General features: G+C 42.3%; 1 protein-coding gene and 1 long non-coding RNA gene across 2 annotated transcripts in view; one reads left to right on the top strand and one right to left on the bottom strand.

The window, feature by feature from the left end:
* Positions 1-22108, top strand: part of LOC111855398 (uncharacterized) — a 44813-nt gene that overhangs the window by 1400 nt on the left and 21305 nt on the right. The window lies entirely within an intron of this gene.
* On the bottom strand, positions 2116-6406 carry LOC111855399 (uncharacterized). The gene is made up of 2 exons (XR_011985791.1): positions 5499-6406; positions 2116-2933 (listed from the first exon to the last, which is right to left on the bottom strand). It is a non-coding gene; the product is annotated as an uncharacterized lncRNA (long non-coding RNA).

Below are 22108 nucleotides of genomic sequence, written 5' to 3'. Positions count from 1 at the left end.
TGGGGTATTAAGTCTGGCAGTTTGGGCAGTAACTGCCCTGTTCTATATGCGTGATGGGAGCAGTTCAGACGAATGGTGTCCAGGCCGTGATGCATCACCGACAATGTCTGTGGCTCTACGAAGACTACAAGAGTTATAGATGCCTTACGGGGAAGATAGCGGAGTGCCGGCAGTCTTCTCTGGATTCCTGTGTCTGGCCAAGCTGCCGAGTGGAATTCTCTTTCGGAATCCATAGGTTTGGAACCGGAACTCAGAGAGAGTGACTGCTTGGTAAGACTTATGTAGCCACTCTAATCGTTTGCTTAGAACATTAAGCAATCCCTAAACTGGGCATATCCTAGGGAGTTACACAACTTACGGAAACTTCTCTGTGAAATATAAGATGTGTCTCTAACGTTACTGCAGTTTGTTAGTATTACCTGTGTTTTTAACATCATCATCTTTATTATACAATAGGATCGTATTAAAGCCTGTATGTTGTGTGTCATGCTTCTTGAAGATCTGCAGTTTAGGGGCGGCATGGTGGTGCAGTGATTCGCATTGAATAGGACCAGCAGTCATGAATGGATGGGTGTTTGCTGTTTAATCAGCCATCGCAAAGATGTGTTAAGGGGAATAAATTTAGAATATTTATTGCCATGCAACATAGGAAATGACTGGCATGGTCTGACATTTGCTTAGGCCAGATCAGGTCTATAAAACTGTCTCCTATGGTGCCAGAAGGCACCACAGGTGCTGATTTTATAGTAATCCTCTATTTTGACCAATGACATAATCCCATGCTAGTCACTGATATAATGGCAACTTTATTACGCAAATACTGATTGGCTGCTTGTTTGAGGGGCAAAAAGGGCCTGGCTTCATTTTGCTATGGTAGTACGCTGAGAAATTTCACACTCAGGTGCTGATTAGTCTAAGTGACATAGCACTGCTGTCACATGCCTGGACAGTTACCATGCCAGAGACACAGTAATGGTCCACACTGGACCTTCACTGGACTTTATACCAGGAGAAACATGGTCATAGAACATTCAGTGTACCTACATAATGCATGCATAAAACATTCAGTGGACCATCATAATGCATTCATAGAACATTCAGTGTACCTTCATAATGCATTCATAGAACATTCATAAGAAGCATGCAAGTACACCTTAACATCCTAACATACCTCAACAGCTTTAATGTACATTAATAATAAACATCATATGATTATACGATTATAGTGCATGTTATTAATGTAGACTTTGTTCCTCAGAGTCCATTTCTGTACCTTAAAAGGTGTATTTACCTACAGCTAAGTGTACAACTGGCAGCCCCTTGAGGGTACAGCCCCACTGACAAGCAAAGGTACAATTTGGGACTCAGTATAAATGCTTCTTATGAATGTTCTATGAATGCATTATGATGGTCCACTGAATGTTATATGAATGCATTATGAAGGTACACTGAATGTTCTATGAATGCATTATGAAGGTACACTGAATGTTATATGAATGCATTATGAAGGTACACTGAATGTTCTATGAATGCATTATGAAGGTACACTGAATGTTATATGAATGCATTATGATGGTCCACTGAATGTTATATGAATGCATTATGAAGGTACACTGAATGTTCTATGAATGCATTATGATGGTCCACTGAATGTTCTATGAATGCATTATGAAGGTACACTGAATGTTCTATGAATGCATTATGATGGTCCACTGAATGTTCTATGAATGCATTATGAAGGTACACTGAATGTTCTATGAATGCATTATGATGGTCCACTGAATGTTATATGAATGCATTATGAAGGTACACTGAATGTTCTATGAATGCATTATGAAGGTACACTGAATGTTCTATGAATGCATTATGATGGTCCACTGAATGTTCTATGAATGCATTATGAAGGTACACTGAATGTTCTATGAATGCATTATGAAGGTGCAGTTAATGTATCACGTTACCCATCTTCCACTTTTTAATAACCAGCCCTGTGTTTCTCACCAGTGTAATTTGACGATGCTCATTAGGATTAAAGAGTTTTGCTCACGCTTGCAACACCATCCTTGAGCTTGGAGAATGACAGCAACATTCACAGACTCAAGCAATCGATAGCAGTTTCATTTTAATTATTTTTAATACATGTTTGACAAATGGCTTCAGTGAAAACAAAGAAACAGGAGACCTACAGTATCAGAGAGATACGTTTCAAATTCCAGCGTACTGACTGAGAAGCTTTTTGTGCAAGGTTATATTTAGTAAAATGGGGTGTGACTTCTATTCTTCTTCAAAGCCAGCACATACTCTAACAGAAGGCGGTACAGTCATATGATCCCCCCGGGGTCATGTAATCCCCAAGTGTCACTCTGCAGGACCCGCGGTGAAGGTCTCTACGTTTCAGTTGTACTTCAACAACAAACGAGCTCAGCACAGAAAAACGGAATCTAGATCACAATAAAAATTTCAACTAATTGAATGCTCAGATGATTCAGTAGGATAAGAACCTGCACACACACACACACACACTAAACCTCCAATATCAGGAGGAACCTCCTTTAATTATACTCAGTTACCATGTTTACAGTGTACGATTTACTTGTTTCTCTCTCCCTCTGGTCCCTTCATTTTATATCACATTTTCACACCCAATACTGATAACGTGGATCAAACATACAGTTCGCTGTTAAAATGGTTACATTGGCAAAACTAAATATAGACCACTTTCCATATTCAGATTAGCTGAGCAAAGAGAAAATAAAGGACAAAAAGGACAGAAAGTCCGTTCGTGTCACCCACTGCGGTCAGGCGGCGTAATCGGGAGCTGAGGCCGGCCGGGAGGGGCCGTGTTCAGCCGGGAGTCAGTCTGTGACGAACCCGGGCTCGGCGGGCAGACCCTCGGAGCGCCGCCACTGCACATTGCGGAGTCGGAACCATCTCTGCGAGAAAAAGCGGCGTCAGCGGGTATCGATCGGCGGAGTGTGAAGCCCGGCGCCGATCTGACAGGCTATTTACTTCATAGTATGGAGAATTAGAGCCGAAGCGAAGTAATCCTGCAGGCACGGAGTTTCGGGGAACTTAAAACGCTGTGTCTGTAAGGAGATCGTATCTGGTTAACACTAAAAAAGTATAGTCCGAATCATATATAACTTGTTAACCATTGTTTATTAAACAGTACTTTCATTCACTCGTCAAAAAATGAAACAGATTCTGAACCAAATTAACTAAATAGCAGTTTCCAAACAGCTGTCATTTTATTTTGATGAACCTATTCTGGCAGGTTTCAGTTGTGGGAATATAGACTGGCATATTCACTGTGAGCGTATGTGATTTAAACCTTAAAGATATGCCAATCGTCCTACAATAGTCCGCGGCATGAGTTCAGATCCGCTCTTTCTTACTCACCATGGCGCAACCTCCGCCCTTTAACACAGCGGTCAAAAGCCTGATTGACTCCTTGGCAGTACATGCTGCCCAAACCAGGATCACTTAGCCGGCCAGTGCCGGGACCCGCATTCAAGTCCATACAATCGGCTGAAGAATAGCGGCCATACAGGGACACCATGGTGCGGCTGGCAATCGCGGCAAAACTGCCCCTTGGGAATAAACCAGGGCCCCCGGAAAATCGGGGTGTGCTTTTTATCATCGGTTAAAACGAGAGAGACATAATACCCGGGTGTGAGAAAGCCCCTAAATATTTAAATATTAATCCCCAATTAATTTGCCAGTAGACTGTTTATGTCTCGCTCAGGGCACAATGTCCGCTTTTGTACACGGGGACCTAAAAGAGGGCAGAACCGGTTTGTGTGCAAAGAGGAAGGCGGTGTTTGGTATCTTCGTTGCAAAGCTGTGCTTGACAGAAATAGGCTGATCATTCGGGACGGCAACCTGCCTCGGGCTAAAGGTGCTTCCCAGTCATTCCCCCAAAACAAGAAAACGTTGCTGGCTGTCGCCGTTGGGAGGAAAAATAACTACAGCCTTACTTGTTTGAGTACTTTACCCGTTCCGTGTTAGATATCAAATTAGAAACCTATTTTTCATTTTGGATAAGGTCCCATTCATTTCCTTTATTTATTATACTTAAAATGGATCTACATCGTAAAATAACAGAATTCTCAGTACAACACTAAACGTTATGTAAACTGTACTACACTGTGTTACTGTACTGTTTGTTTAATGGTTGTTAGTATAGCTGCGTACTAAAATAATCTCAGTTTAACAGCCTATAGTCCTTTCAGGGTCATGCGTACATATTTTACCCGTGTCAAAAGCATTTCAATGCACATGATATTACAGGGTAAACCTCTCGGAACAGGCAGTTAGAAGTTGGGATGTATGTAAGTATGTATGTATGTGCGTATGTATGCATACATGTGTGTGTATGTATGCAGGGGCGCCGTAAGGGGGAGGAAAGCTAGGACGATTCCAAGGGCCCCTGAGTGACAGGGGCCCTACAAAATTAGGAAAATAACTGGATTGGTTTGGACTGGGAGGCCTAATATGATATGCTTTCATGGGGCCCAAAATCTCTAGCAACGCCCCTGTATGTATGTATGCATGCATGTGTATGTAGGCTATGTATTCATGTATGTATGTATATATGCATGTATGTATGTATGTATGCATGCATATGTATGTATGTATGCATGTGTATGTATGTATATATGTATGTATGCATGCATGTGTATGTATGTATTTATGTATATATACGTATGTATGTATGTGCATATGTATACGTTCCTGGTGCAGCGGGAAAGCTCCCTGTGTAGCCAGCTTATGTCCCCCGAAGAACAGGCTACCTTTTCACCTAAACACTGCTCTTCAGGAAGATGGTAAACTTACATGGTGTGTTCCACTGATGGGTCACTACAATGCGTGAAACACAAAATCACGGGTAAAGGTGACATGTAATCTCAGCCCACCGGGATATCAGCCGCATATGGGCTGCAGGGTGTAAACAGTTAGACGATGAGTCCCGGACTGGAGCGCAGCACGACAGCGGCGGCTGGACAGTGGAGGCGAGAGGCGCGCTGTCAAAGCGACTCATCAAAATAACTATTTATTAACTAACCACCCTTCCAGACACTTCCGCTAGCTCCACTCTAACTGTACATAATGCAAACTAATACAGTTTAATAGCAAAAGAGCATAACTCCCTAATAAAGTTAATCTGATATTTCACTATATCATTTCAACAGGTCAACTTCTAAGTTAATTTTATAGATCAAATGCCTGATTCGAGTAAGACTTTAAGACTATCCCCGAAACGCCATTTTCTTACCATATTTTGAATTTCGTCTTATAATAGAGATTCCTTTTTATAATTTATTCTGATTTGTTCATATAAATATGGGATAATACATCTTCAATGTTTTAAAACAAGTTTAATGCATATGTGCACTAAATGTGGTTAAACGGCAGAATACATATGGATGGATATTACATTATTTCAGACCCTTTTTGACAATCCCAAAGCGGAGATGTTCGGACGGCGGGTTACTCACGGCGGTGCGCTCCTCCGACAGTCCGCACTCGGCTGCGATCAGCGTCAGAGTCGCCTTATCCGGATGCTTGGTGACTTTGCTGAAATTTTCTTCCAGAACACGGATCTGATCCTCGGCCAGATGCATATTCGCCATTTCATCCTCGCCTTTTCGACCCGAAGCCATTCGACGATCAGATGTCTGATTTATAGCAGGATGCCTACTTTGGATGATTTGCGCTCCGCTGACTGACGACCGTGTTCTGCAAGTCAAACCACAGCGACAAACTGCGAAACAAGGAGCGAAAATACGGTCGCTGGTGACACGCTGACAGGCGAGAGTCACTCCTAGAAAATATCAGGTCTAGATTACAGTTTCTAACTGAATGAAATAGGAGTAAAACATGCCGTGCAAACGCCAGATAAACGGCAGGTATGATCTGCGGTTCTCCTGCCTCTTCTTGTCTGTGGCAATATTTAGCCGGTGATATAAAAGCTATGAGATTTCAGACGATGCACTTTTAAACACCCGCTCGTAGATCGTTAGTCCATCATGGTGAACCAGGAAAGTGCGCATGATGTACGTTATGTACTGTATGTCGTCCTATGGATGCATGTATGCCTGTATTGTCCCTCCGCCAACTTTCTGCTTTGCACTACGTATATGAATTAGCACAAACCACCGTTTTTTAAATCACACCCCCTGCTTTTATGACTCTCTGCTGTGCATAATGTTTTGTATTTTTTCTCTTTATGCCCAAATTGTTAGTTGTCCATTGTCATGGTGTTGGGCAAAATATGCCAAACGTCCTTGGAATAAATAATTAAGGTAATTTGTCCGCTTTATGTAAATTGTATCTGAAGTATCGTAATGCTTAGTGTGTGTGCGTGTATTATGTTTATATTACATTGTGGGGACCAAATGTTCGACACAATGTAATAAACACCTTTTTTTGACGTTGTGGGAAACATTTTTTCAGGTCCCCTAAAAGATCCGAGAATGGAGTTAAAAAAGTGAAAATGTCACAAGTCTCGTATTTTGTTTGGTTACTTATGGTTAAGGTTAGGGCTGGGTAGGGGTTAAGGTTGTCATAGTTAGCGTTAGCATTTTTCCCATTGAAATGAATGAGCGGTCCCCATAAGGATATGTTTACCCTACAGGTGTGTGTGTGTGTGTGTGTAGTGTATCCATCCATTTCCTGAAACTGCTTAATCCCAACCGGGGTCGCGGGGGGGACCAGAGCCTATCCTGGGAACAACGGGCGCAGGCGAGAACCAACCCTGGGCAGGCGCCAACACACTGCAGGGTGATGTGTAGTGTATGTCACTTGTATATTAATGCCCTTAATTTTTAAATTAATTTTAAGAAATTGTCGCGCACAATATGATTAATAAACACAACCGTATCATTGGCTACAATCCTCTGCAAGTTATAAGTACAGTATGATTACTTCATTCAACGGTAACACCAGGACATTTCGATTTTACTCTTAGGTAAGTTGAGAACGTGTTTACAGCACAGTGGTGGATTCATGCATAGCCGGGGTTCTATCTTAGGGCCCTGCCCCATCTCAGGAGCAATGGAATGGGGAACCTTATTAAATCTGGCCTGCAGATTAATCTGCCGGCAACCTTGCCTGCAGATTAGCAGATTATTTGCATTGTGTCATTTTTTAATTCTCTCGTTTTTCTTTCAACTCTGAAAAGTAGCGTAAATGTCCCATGTGGGAGAAGACGTCCCAGCCCATAGCTCACAGGTTAAGTTTGAGACCCCTGGCTTAGTTAAACCTGAGTGTCCTTCCTGATGTCAACCTAGGGTCTTGACTAAACTAATCCGCCCTGAGAAGAGGACGGTGATTAATCACACAGAGCCAGCCTGAGACCTGACACTCCTGAGGATATGTAGATCATCTTGATTGGTTGTGGCAGGACCGTTGAAACGTCAAACAGATCAGTCATGGTGAGCTAATTAAGTGCGTGACTGTATTGCGGGATCTGGTTATGTGATTGTTTACATTCAGTTTGACATGCTTGAGCTGTGTCCTGACTAGCTCTTGGTTACTGGAGCCGCTCTTTCTGTCTTCTGGAAACATGAATCATTCCTGGTTGCTTCTCAGAGGCTTCCTGTCCCAGGGTGTCCAAACCGCCGGCCTCAGGCCCAGAATGCAATGGCCATATATATGTCGCTCTGAACGTGGGTAAGTCCACAATGCCTTTGGGGAGGCCAGCAGACCAGTCCTCCGTATCCATTTTGGGACTCCCCAGATACTAAATCCCACACCCCCTTTGCTGGACCCCCACTCACACTGCCCCGGTCTTGCGTAGGTTTTGGAGAAGGGGATGATTATGTGGATCTTATATAAGCCAGAGCAGGTCCCTGGGGTGGACAAGAGCATCTGGAAAACTGCTCGGTGTACGTACATGAGGCGGTCCGGTCCAAATCAGGAACTGCTTGGAAGCGGGAGCAGTAAGTTGGGGTCTCTCTCCTGCTCACATGCCAGTCACCAGTGCTGTGCTGCATTTGGCAAATACCAAATCCTATTGGCACCCAAACATGACCTAATAGTATCATAATTATAGGCACCTACTGGTTTTTCACTGGGAAGCACCCAAAACCCATGGCTGATATTCATATGTTAATGGAATTAGTTAGCAAAAAGTCAAATGACAGTGGTTACCCACCCTCTGCTAGTGGTAACTTGGTTTGTTCTTTGGATGGAGGGCATTCCAGTTTGTAGAAGGCACTGATGGAAGTGTCCCTAATGACAAAGCATGTTCAGATAGTGGAATGATTAGCTGACCCTACTGGGCAGCTCCAGGTCGGGGGAGAGTAGGAGGGGCCACGTAACAGAGATCGATAGCACCTCTGATGAGAGCTGTAGCCTAGACAGCAAATGCACCTGGTTTCCTGAGGAAAAGGGGAACGATGACACAGAGAAGTACGGAAGACTCTAGAAACATGGAGCTGAGTATATGGGTCTGGGCATCGTAATATTCAGCTTCTAACAACAAAGTCTTTTCAAATCCTGATATCAGACACTTAGTCCTTCAACAAGGTCATCTCCAGGTTTAGAAAACACAACTTCTTTTTGATAGAGCAATGTTCAAAATCAACAGCGTTGATGTTAGAATCCATCTGTTAACTTGGAAGCTTCGATTTGTGGGTAAATTACAAGAAAACTTTTAGAGTAACTTTAACATGAACATGTAACATGAAGTTACATTCCAGAATATTCCAAATTATCTTTCTATATTTAGTTTCTTCAGTCATGTCTACCTGAAACGATACCACATTGTACACTAACTCTAAACAAACCCCTGTACAAAGTATGTCAGACCAAATACTGCAGACGGAGGAGAAACAATGACAGGAACAGTGACATCGATCTGATGGAGGTGCCAGTCTGTGCACTACGTGTAACAGTCAACTGTCAGACATACCAAAGCATGTCAGAGCTAATCTACATGGGTGATTGCGAGTTTAAATATAGATGGTCAACAGCAGCGTGTTTGTTGTCTGATCTCCTGGAAACAGCATTAAACACCGTGCTGGCAGGTACAGTGGAGTATGGAACTGGGAGACGGAAACTTATACTGCAAGAATTGGCCGCAACCAATTGGGGGCATGTATCTGCTTCTCTGTATTTCTGTTATTAGATTCCCCAGGTCTTCCCCAAATTCTCTAAAGCACATTAAACATTATAATGACAGTAACACTTTCTATGAACACCATGTCTATAAGAATCTATTAACACATTCGTAACACATTATAATGCATTCATAAAGCATTATGAACAAGGCTATAAATATTTATCAAAAGGCATAAGCCATTATAACCATGTTTATTGTGCATTTTGAATGCTTTATGAAGCTGATAATGCACCATAGATACCCTCATAATCAGTACAAAGCATCCTTAATGCTTATTCCGACCATTATAATGCATTATGAAGGTATCTATAGTGCGTTATAGATGACAGCTTATAGTAAAGTGTTACCATTATGACTACTGTAGCCATAATTCAGGAATTGAATAGATTGCACAGAGTTAATCGGAATAGATAATAGTCATGATTGTCTGATTTGCGCATAAAAATAAATGGACCAATAAATGGATCGATGTCCACGTTTCATTCCATTGAAAACTGTAGATTTAGCTACGAGATGCAGGCTAAGCTGCTGTGTCGTAATGGTCACTCATTCGGTGTCATTGTGTTAATTCATGTCTTTTAATTGTCCTGCTGCCTTGTGCTAATTATTTATCCACATTGCAGCAATATCTCCCAGTATTTAATCACTGATAAATGAGTCCACTTTCATTAATAATGTGAGATTTCAGCTAAACAATGCTCTGGAAGGTGTATATATTTTGTGCTTTTCAATGTTGGTTAGTCTGTGTGTTCGGCAAACCTGACAGATTGTGAACACTGAGAAACAGGCTAAATTCCTGCACTCAGAAGTAACATTAAACAGGCATTCGCAGAGTGAATAGGAATAACCAGAACTACAGTGTGTTTCATGGGGAAAAAGATGGGCCAGGCAAAAACAGAATTTCCCCACGGTGATTAATCAAGTATCTCTATACAATTCTAAATTGAGAGTAACTGATAAGTGAATGACAGCTACTTTATGGTGAAAGAGCACAACCTGGTGTTCAAGTGGGGTATAACAGGATACTGTAGTTCAGGCCGGTGTTCTGTCGAGTTGAGCTACTTTGTCGAGTTAGGCTACCGTAGTGCTAATTGATAACCCTAACCCTAACTCTTACCCTAACCCTAACCCTAACCACCCAAAAACCCCTAAAACCCTTACCTTAACCCTAACCCTAACCCCTAAAACCTAACCCTAATTCCAAGACGGTGGAACTGCACATGCGCCGAAAGGCTCGATAGCACGTTTCGATAGGTAGCTCAACTCGTCAGAACACCTGTTCACAGTCAAAGACGTAACATAGTTTAATACACGAATACAGACTACAGTAATACCAAGGCTCGGAGTCACCATGGAGACCGAGACAAGACTTTATCAGAAAATGTACATGACGAATAAAGATTCTGATTCTGGTGAAGATTCTCATTTAAATGTAAATGAATCCATACAGTCAAAAAGCTTATGCTGGGGCATGTCATGTCCATGTCCGCGCGTATTAATGACGTAATGTTGTAGTCCATACGCGAACCGCGCAGGAATATGTTGTTAGCGGTATGGTTAAGCGAATGTGTAGCAGATCTTTGGCCTGTTGTGAATGAACTGGGATCTCCTGGCATTGCCTATATGTAATATAATGTTTAGATGTTGCTTCCACATTAAGAAATTATTAATTCTTTTTCAAATTATTAATTCATCAAATAAACATTATAACACTAACTAAACAGTGAGGATTTAGTATAAATTATAAAGTGATTCTTTAGGAACTCTCCCATTTCTCAGTGTCCATCCAACAAACCCACTTACTGCCTGTACAGATTGCAGTGGGATTATCACACTTCTTGATTGGAATATTCTAGAGCTGGGATCATCAACCTGTCCTGACACGGACAAATGTCTTGTCACAAGATTCGTCTGTCGGTGGCAAAATGTTTTGATAGAGAAAATATTTTTAAATACCATGTCTGTAGTAAAAATTGCATTTTGATCAAAATATCCATCAGAATGCAATGATATTCAACAGATAAATTCTTTATCAAATCACCGAGTTTGAGAAAAAATTCCCAGGTCACCCTCTCAGTTTCCCCTGAAAAAATGTATAAGTGCCCCAATACCAAATTTACGGAGAAATCCCAAACATTAGGTCTGTATGTTTAAGAGTTTTGGAAGTACAGCCCTTTGAAATTTCCACAGATTTTATGCATTTTGCAGAATAAGTGTTTCGGTCCGGCTTGTAACATCCATAGATCCTTTGATATATCGTGAACAGCTATGAAACTTGACTAGGACTAACTTTGTCTGTCAAATTAAATAGTATAATCAGTATATACTTTTCCTCCTACAAGGCTCAAAAATGGCTGAAAATTAAAGTCATAACAAAACAATTAATGCCCACCTTTGACAGCTTCTCACTCAAACAGTATAAAAAAAATAATTTTCCTGTTCTGACATAATAGGTTGTGTATTTGAATTAACCATATTTTTTACTGTTATAGAATTGTCAGAATAATGTTCTGAAGTATGCTTGATTATCAGATTTCCTCAAAATAGTTTATTTTCATGTTCTTGTTTATTCAGGCAGATAACCAGCATTTTCATGTTCTTACAGTACCATGTATTCTGAAATATATCTGAAGATGTTCTTGGGCATCCTTCTGATTTATGATTTTTTAAAATGAGTTATCGTGCTCTTGTTGTCATACAAACTCAACCAAAACACTTTTATGACAATATTGTGGTGAGAAGAGAAAAGACAGGAGACAGCTTGTTCTCTTGAAAGAGAATGAAAACTTTATTAATAACAAAAAAAAAAAGGGGGGGGGGGGGAAGCAGCATATCCAGTTGCCGCTAAAGTGCAAAAAACTCGGGCCAGACGAAAAAACGTGACTTCAAAATAAAAGCACATCTGCCCTTGGAATTCTGAGCAGCTAAGAACCCGCTATAATATTCCATAGATCCGTTTCAGAATTGCCACAGATTTATTTCAATATGAGGAACATACTACGCCTTCATAAATTAATACACAATAGTGAGAACCCCCCAGTGAGTAAGCCAAAGGCAACGGTGGCAAGGAAAAACTCCCTAAGAGGAAGAAACCTTGGGAGGAACCAGACCCAAAGGGGGAGCCCATCCTCCAGGGGCCGGCAGATGAGTCAAACAAACAAGATGAAATGACTAAGCTAATGCAAACAAGATGAAATGACTAAGCTAATACAGACAAGATGAAATGACTAAGCTAATACAGTGGTTGAAATATATTTCTCAATGCAGCGGCCGACCGGTGCAGGCACGTGGTGCTTGATGCACGATGGCAGGATTAATAGAGACACAGCCGCAGGATGGATGGCGAGGTATCGTGTTGAGCCAAGGGCAGGCAGGTTTGAGGGTAGTTGCCGGAGGTGGAGGTAGTTGTCTTGCAGGCAGATGAATGCAGGGCACCGTTATATGTCGTGAGTTATCAGTGCAAGTGTTCAAGGTAGTAGTGTCCTGAACTACACGATTTGGCCATGTTACCTGAGCAAAATTCACACCCTTCTGAGAAACTAAATAAAGAGACAGCAATAAAGAGATTAGTATTTTATAACCTTTTGGGTAAATTTGCTTAATACTGGCTTCTGTAAAAAAAAAAAAAAAATCTATAATTGCCTCTTATTAAACCTTAGTGAAAATACTTGAAATGTTAAGAAATGTTTGTTAAAGGCAACAGGACATCAGCACCAGTTTGAGGTCTAAGCTGAAATTGATGCAAACTCCACACACATGGAGCCATGGCAGAGACCCGAACCCGGGTCCCAGATGTGTGAGGTAATAGTTGGATGAAATGCCCCAACAAAAATAAATGGTAAAATTCTGTTTATCACCGATAGTTTGGATGAAATGTTTACAATGGTTAGCTGATCCGTTTATAATGATGTAATGCTTGTGCACTTGGATTTTGGTCACCCCAATGGAAGAACTGGGTAAGTTACTGTTGTGTTTAAAGATAACATTTTTAAGCAGTATAGTAATGCAGCGTTCCATTTGAACTCATAACTCGGAAATTCAGAGCTCCTTGTTGAAAGGTTCAACTGGAAACCCCCCTCAAATACTGTGTTATCAACTGATATTGCTAAAAATGGCTAATGACTGGGATAGAACTGGAACCTGTTTCATTAAGCAGGATTTTTCGCTGTGCAGGACAATTTTACATAAATGATATAGACACCAATATATACAGTAAACTGGTGAAATTTGCAGATGACACCAAGATGGGTGGTGTAGCAGATACTGAACTAGCGGCTCAGCAGCTACAGCGGGATCTTAATTTAATTAGTGAATGGGCCGACACCTGGCAGATGAAATTTAACATAGACAAATGTAAGGTACTCCATGTAGGGAGCAGAAATATAAAGTACAGGTATTTTATGGGACCTACTGAAATAAAGGTAGCTGATTATGAGAAAGACCTTGGTGTGTATGTTTGATGCTTCCATGTCTCATTCTCGCCAGTGCGGGGAAGCAATAAAAAAGGCCAATAGGATGTTGGGGTATATCTCCAGGTGTGTGGAATTTAAGTCAAGGGAGGTAATGCTAAGATTATACAATTCCTTGGTGAGACCTCACCTAGAATATTGTGTGCAGGTTTGGTCACCATATCTTAAAAAGGACATTGTGGCCTTAGAAAAGGTGCAGCGTAGGGCCACAAGAATGATTCCTGGTCTTAGAGGAATGTCATATGAGGAAAGGTTATTTGAGCTAAATCTGTTCAGCCTCCAGCAGAGGAGACTAAGGGGGGGACATGATCCAGGTCTATAAGATTCTAATAGGTTTGGATGCTGTTCAACCAAATAGTTACTTCAGCATTAGTTCAAATACAAGAACTCGTGGCCATAGGTGGAAATTAGCAGGAGAACATTTCAAACTGGATTTAAGGAAGCACTTCTTTACACAGCGTGTAGCCAGAGTATGGAATAGTCTTCCTGATAACGTAGTGCAAGCTGAATTCTTGGGTTCCTTTAAATCAGAGCTAGATAAGATTTTAACAACTCTGAGCTATTAGTTAAGTTCTCCCCAAGCGAGCTCGATGGGCCAAATGGCCTCCTCTCGTTTGTATAGTTCTTATGTTCTTATGTTCTTAAGACTAAATGTAAGTGATTGAAGATGAAGGCCATTTAAACTGGGATAAATTAAATCTCTTAAGTTATCGAGCTGAGCAAGAAATCTTGCTTTTTAAAACAGGTCCCTGGTATTACTAAATGGGTTTCTGACTCGCTGTGGTGGACAGCGGTTAACTCAGGTGTGACGTCAGTCCCAGTTCCGACTTCTGAGGTAAATGGAGGGCAGCATAAGTTCACAGAACGGAGGTGGCATTCAGTCAGGTGATGTTTCAAGTGCAATAGATTGTGGTGAATCAACCTGCCTTCCAGCCCGCTGGCATTTCCACCATCCTATGACTAACACTGCAACAAGCATAACCACCCTAAGCACCTCAACCGCAGGGACCACAATGGCGACAGTGTCCACCCAGTTTCCTCCTGAATACGCCCCTGTAGAGATCAGAGAGATCAGTAAGTGTCCCGACACATTTTCACACAGACACTCGATCCTCAGTCGGTGTAAAATCTCACTGAAGTGGCCAGTAGAGCCGCATCACCGAGCCGACAGCCCGACCCAGAGCGGCTTCCCATCTGACCCCTTTCTGCAGCTGTTACGGACCCAAAGGGAACAACAGCAGGCCCCCATGGGGCTCAGATCTACGCCCTTAAGCACCTGAACAGCCAGTCTGACACAGTATTACTCATAAAATGCTAAATGCTAATAGCGCTGGACGACCAGGCTGTGAGGAGTGTGTGTGTCTGCTGTGAGCAGAGCGCACTGGGGGAGCCCAGCTTGGCCCTCTGACAGCTTCACCCCCTGCTGCCATGAGGAGCTGCTCTCTCTACACAGCCCTGCACCCCCCTGAGTCTGCTGATTGGGGGGGGGGGGGGGATTTGGGAAGCTCCCAGAGCAAATGAACGTAGGAATCATGCTGGAGCAGAAGCATGTTTATCAGACAGGGTATAAACTCACCTGGGGGATCCTCTCTCTCACCTGGGGGATCCTCTCTCTCACCTGGGGGATCCTCTCTCTCACCTGGGGGATCCTCTCTCTCACCTGGGGGATCCTCCCTCTCTCTGTATGGCCTGCAAACAGGACGATCTGATCAGGGAGAGAAAAGAAGAAAAGTCAGCTGATCCTGTGTGAATTCTGGTGGCTGCTTATGCCTGTTTGGGCCAAACCCTGTCAAACACCCATGATCACTGACCACTAGCAGTGTGTTTGCACGCTGCTCACACATATACTTTAGGGAGGCTGTAACATTCAATCACATTCATATCACATCCCTATTACAGCCTGGGTTACATTAAATAAACCTGCACTGACCTCCATGTTGGGTCCCTGCAGCCCTTTGCTCCTGGTCGGTCTCTGCATCTGTCAGACACAGAGGGACAGAAGCAGCAGAGTCAGCATGAGCCTGTGACTCTGTAAGAGGTGCAGCACTGAGTGCAGGGCACACGATGACAATGACAGGCTGGCTACTCCGAAAGGCTCAATGACACGTATCTATGGCTGACCTCACATTACTGGGGGAGTCTGTCAAACCTGAATGTCTATTTTATTAAAATGTATTTGCATTGCCGTCATTCTGTGGTGATGATTAAGTTCTGCTTTGCAATACTTACAGACGACTATATGTTTTAGAGTTAGAGTTAGGATCCTGGATCAGAACTGGTCTGTAGTTCGGGAAAAAATCTGAACTACAATTGTACCAGATCTGAATTTAACTTTAGATTCTGGTCCAAATCCAGGCCTGATTTGGTAATATTTCCTGTAACACTGTTACTATTAAAAGAGTAGCACTGGTCAGCAGTCAGTCTGGTTGAGTGAGTCTGAGCCACATTCAGACCAGATCTTAATTGATCTTTTCACTCTGTGCAAATACAGGCTAGATTTGGTCAAATTCAATGTGAAGCTGAACAAGATGTGGCTCTTGTCTGCCTCAAATCCAGAAAGCGGGTTTGGACCAGTATTGGTCCGCTGTGCAAAAACACACTGGGCCAGATGTGGTTTACAGATCTGCGGTGATTTCTTAAACACATTTCACCCAGATCCAGTTCAGATTCATTTTGCTACTGTATGTGGGATTAAAACGACAGAGAAAACGTCTCACAGTGAAGAGCAGATCCATTGACGTCATGATTTCAAATCAGCAGGTGACAGGGGGAACATGGGGCAACTGAATTACCCATAACACCGGAACTTTGGTGTGAAAACACCTATAGAAATATATATATATATATATATATATATATATATATACACTCACCTAAAGGATTATTAGGAACACCATACTAATACGGTGTTTGACCCCCTTTCGCCTTCAGAACTGCCTTAATTCTACGTGGCATTGATTCAACAAGGTGCTGAAAGCATTCTTTAGAAATGTTGGCCCATATTGATAGGATAGCATCTTGCAGTTGATGGAGATTTGTGTGATGCACATCCAGGGACATGAAGCTCCCGTTCCACCACATCCCAAAGATGCTCTTTTGGGTTGAGATCTGGTGACTGTGGGTGGCCATTGTAGTACAGTGAACTCATTGTCATGTTCAAGAAACCAATTTGAAATGATTCGAGCTTTGTGACATGGTGCATTATCCTGCTGGAAGTAGCCATCAGAGGATGGGTACATGGTGGTCATAAAGGGATGGACATGGTCAGAAACAATGCTCAGGTAGGCCGTGGCATTTAAACGATGCCCAATTGGCACTAAGGGGCCTAAAGTGTGCCAAGAAAACATCCCCCACACCATTACACCACCACCACCAGCCTGCACAGTGGTAACAAGGCATGATGGATCCATGTTCTCATTCTGTTTACGCCAAATTCTGACTCTACCATTTGAATGTCTCAACAGAAATCGAGACTCATCAGACCAGGCAACATTTTTCCAGTCTTCAACTGTCCAATTTTGGTGAGCTTGTGCAAATTGTAGCCTCTTTTTCCTATTTGTAGTGGAGATGAGTGGTACCCGGTGGGGTCTTCTGCTGTTGTAGCCCATCCGCCTCAAGGTTGTGCGTGTTGTGGCTTCACAAATGCTTTGCTGCATACCTCGGTTGTAACGAGTGGTTATTTCAGTCAAAGTTGCTCTTCTATCAGCTTGAATCAGTCGGCCCATTCTCCTCTGACCTCTAGCATCAACAAGGCATTTTCGCCCACAGGACTGGCGCATTCTGGATGTTTTTCCCTTTGCACACAATTCTTTGTAAACCCTAGAAATGGTTGTGCGTGAAAATCCCAGTAACTGAGCAGATTGTGAAATACTCAGACCGGCCTGTCTGGCACCAACAACCATGCCACGCTCAAAATTGCTTAAATCACCTTTCTTTCCCATTCTGACATTCAGTTTGGAGTTCAGGAGATTGTCTTGACCAGGACCACACCCCTAAATGCATTGAAGCAACTGCCATGTGATTGGTTGATTAGATAATTGCATTAATGAGAAATTGAACAGGTGTTCCTAATAATCCTTTAGGTGAGTGTATATATACATGGTGTGGTCGTATTCATGATATTTTGGTATGTTTATATGCTTATAGCTTTGGTTCACTCTGAACTGAAATATTAAGTTTGGTGTATTTTGCGTTTGGTGCATCTATATTTATATCAATTCAAATAAGTGCAATCAGAAAAAAACTGGACAAAATACATAAGATACATTTCTCTAGTTGTTTGTCCAATTGGCTTAATTCACTAACTTTGCCGCCGTTAGGAACATATATGGTCACCCCACCGAGACTGAGGTACCTAACAAGACCCACAAACATGCACTCAGACATGTGCAGGTACTATGCTGACCTTATTAAACAGACAGAATACAAAGAATCCAAAACCGTAACATCTGTCTGAATATCTCATCCTGGGCTGGTGGAGGTCGGTCACAAGTAACTGGTAAAAGGAAACTGATGAGAGTGAGAAAGTGCATGCATTCTGCATCGGTGCAATCACTGGGTGAACATTACCAGACAGCTGTAAATGTGTGTGGAAATGTTCTGCATTATAAGCAGCTAGATTTGTGGGAATTGATTAAATGATGCTCAAATACCCACAATCCCACACTGAAATGACAGGCCTGGAGTGTGAGATGCAGGGTAGCAGCAGTAAACTGGGGGCCGGGAGATAAAGCTTTATCCCTACTTCTCTCAGCTTTGGGGTCACGGGTCTGTTCCTGCAGGTCAGGGAAGGCAGACTGAGCTGGGGGGCGGCTCTGCCCCACAGAGACGGGTCTCAGGAGGTTTACGGGGGAAGGGGAACCGCATGAAGGGTCACTTACCACCAATTAATACGAATACAGCATCGTCTATGACCAATATATGTATAACTGAGGTTGATGTGATACTAAGCCTAGCTAAACTCAAAATAAATAAATCACAGGGGCCTGATGGCATCTTACCTTTAGTCTTGAAAGAGATGAGGGATATTATTAGCCAACCTTTGACTTTAATATTCCAGAAATCGTTATCTGCGGGTGTGGTACCATCAGATTGGAAGCATGCTAATATAACACCCATATTCAAAAAAGGGGATAGAAGTAATCCGGCAAACTATAGGCCAATCAGTTTAACTAGCATTACTGGAAAAATAATGGAAGCTATAATTCAAGTGAAAATGGTAGATTACCTAGATGCAAATAACATTATAAAGGATAGCCAACATGGATTTAGGAGAGGTAGATCCTGCTTAACGAATCTGCTTGAGTTCTTTGAGGAAGCTACAAGTGAAATTGATCACAAAAAGGCCTATGATGTGATTTACTTAGATTTCCAGAAAGCCTTTGAGGTTGTCCCCCACAAACGGCTCTTGTTAAAGCTTAAAGCTGCAGGAATTTTAGGAACTGTGGCAGCTTGGATCAAAAACTGGCTAACTGATAGGAAGCAGCGAGTAGTTATTAGAGGCACTATGTCACAGTGGGCCTCCGTTTATAGTGGGGTACCGCAGGGTTCAATTTTAGGACCACTATTGTTCCTAATTTACATTAATGATATTGACACGAATACATACAGTAAACTGGTTAAATTTGCAGACGACACTAAGGTGGGCGGGGTAGCAGATACTAATCTAGCAGCAGAGAGGCTCCAACGGGATCTGGATTTAATTAGCGAATGGGCTGATACTTGGCAGATGAAATTTAACACAGATAAATGTAAGGTAATCCATGCAGGGAGCAGAAATATACAGTACAGATATTTTATGGGTTCCACTGAAATAAAGGTAGCTGATTACGAGAAAGATCTCGGTATGTATGTTGATGCTTCCATGTCCCACTCTCGCCAATGTGGGGAAGCAATAAAAAAGGCGAACAGAATGTTGGGTTATATCTCTAGATGTGTGGAGTTTAAGTCAAGGGAGGTGATGTTACACTTATATAATTCCTTGGTAAGACCCCACCTAGAATACTGTGTGCAGGTTTGGTCACCATACCTCAAGAAGGACATTGCTGCCTTAGAAAAGGTGCAACGAAGAGCTACGAGAATGATTCCTGGTCTTAGAGGAATGTCTTACGAGGAGAGGTTAGCGGAACTGAATCTGTTCAGCCTTGAGCAAAGGAGGCTAAGGGGGGATATGATTCAGGTCTATAAGATTCTAACGGGTCTGGATGCCGTTCAGCCAAATGACTATTTCAATATTAGTCTAAATACTAGAACTCGTGGCCATAAGTGGAAATTAGCGGGAGAACATTTTAAAACAAATTTGAGGAAGCACTTCTTTACACAGCGTGTAGTCAGAGTATGGAATAGTCTTCCTGCTATTGTAGTGGAAGCTAAAACCATGGGTTCCTTTAAATCAGAGCTAGATAAGATTTTAACAACTCTGAGCTATTAGCTAAGTTCTCCCCAAACGAGCTTGATGGGCCGAATGGCCTCCTCTCGTTTGTAAATTTCTTATGTTCTTATGTTCTTATGTTCTTAACAAAATGGCGAATGCTTTGTATGTCTTCTGTATCTTCACTGATGCGACATGTGTAATGCCCGGCATCCTCTTTTCTGACATCAGTAATAACTAATGAGAAGTTGTTCTGCTGGACTGATCCAAGCCAGGTTCGGTTGACATAATGAGCAGGTACACACCAGGTTCCATTTTTATATGAAAAGGAATGACTGCTATCAAACACCCACAGAAGCGTCTCTGTGTCCTTAAGAGCTCTTCCATAGCATTGCAGTATGGCAGTGCCTCCCGTCGTAGAATTAATAGCTGATCAACAGAGAACAAACCATTAAAAGGTTATTATATTAACTATTTTACACACAGTTTCAGATCTCAACCCTGATTGGTCTAATCATTGTACCATGTGACTTTGCACTAATCACATATCACAGCTTAACTTCAGCTTTAATTACATCATACAGCAGGTAGAGTGTACAGGCAGCTGACCAAGTTACAGTCTCTACAGCACAACAGGGATACAGACAGCGAGAGACCCGACCCCCCCGTCTGACAGGAGGATGTTACAGCAGACGACCCTGTCAGACACCTACATCACCTTATAATTAACACAGCAGAGAGGCACTGACATATACAACTAATTACTCACCTACGTTCGTCGCTAAAACAGGGAGACAGTGTCCAACGAAGACGACCAGGAGAAGCCAGACCTTTATTCTGCAGCTAGAGAAGATTGAGATGTTAGTGCTCAGGACCCACGAGTATGAAGAATGATAATAAAAATGAAAACTCAGCCTGGGCATCTGCAGTCTGTATCCTCAGGATCAGACGCTCTAACATTTAAACATCATTAGAGAAACATCATGACTATCTACACTCTACAGGGTCGATCATACAGGTTAAGGAAAAGCCTTGACATTCCCAGCCTGACCTGAATACAGTACAGATTGATCACTGACCAGCCTTAACATTCCCAGCCTGAACTGCATACAGTACAGATTGATAACTGACCAGCCTTAACATTCCCAGCCTGACCTGCATACAGTACAGATTGATCACTGACCAGCCTTAACATTCCCAGCCTGACCTGCATACAGTACAGATTGATCACTGACCAGCCTTAACATTCCCAGCCTGAACTGCATACAGTACAGATTATATTAAGATAGATAAATACATTTTGATAAATGCCAAACTCTTCTAAGGTGTAATCATAAAGTATGATGCCGTTCGTTATAAGATTCCATTTTACATTCTCTTTCAATACCAGTGGCTGTGGTTCGGCAGGTTACACTGTGGTTGGTATTGTAACCTGAGGCACAGCGACAGGACAGGCAGGGCAGGCGATGGCCTGGGGCCCCGAGCTGGGGGGCGAGCTGGGAGGGGCCCCTAAGGGCGAACAATTACATAGTACAACAAATCTGCTTTATTTGTGTATGGTGTTCTTCACAAAAGTGAAAATATATGTCTTGTATTTTTAAAATTCTCTTTGTTGATATTATTAATTTACACTCCGCAGTAACATGAAGGTAATAAATGTTACCATGCCTGGGGAGGGGGAGTTAGAGGCCCCATGGAGTATTTTGCCTGGGGCCCCCAGCAGTGGCGTAGGCAGAAATTGTATTTTGGGCGGGCCATTGAAAAAGTGAGCGGGCCTATATTTTTTCCTAGAAAAAATATTACTTAGATAATAATTAAACCTTAGAGAGTAGAAAAAATAATAGACAAACAAACTGCAAAAACACACCTTTATTTTGCAATATTCGGCAATGAATAAATAAATCAGGTTTATATGAATATATATTTTTTAATACATTTGAATAATAAAAATAAACTAAAAATGTATTTTGATCAAACTTGCCTGGGTGGGCCAGGGAGTAATGGGTGCGGGCCAGTGCCGCCCTGGCCCATTACTGGCTACGCGCCTGGCCCCTAGAGTCCCTACAATTGCCCCTGATTATAACATCTTGATCCATGTGGCCCTTTTTAAATCTGAGCACCTGCCCCTCTAAGGTCTCTGCA

This window comes from Paramormyrops kingsleyae, chromosome 25 (genome assembly GCF_048594095.1).
Source record: "Paramormyrops kingsleyae isolate MSU_618 chromosome 25, PKINGS_0.4, whole genome shotgun sequence".
In the NCBI taxonomy this organism is placed as follows: domain Eukaryota; kingdom Metazoa; phylum Chordata; class Actinopteri; order Osteoglossiformes; family Mormyridae; genus Paramormyrops; species Paramormyrops kingsleyae.
The sequence above is the reverse complement of the archived record's forward strand: the minus strand, read 5'-3'. Positions and strand labels throughout refer to the sequence as shown.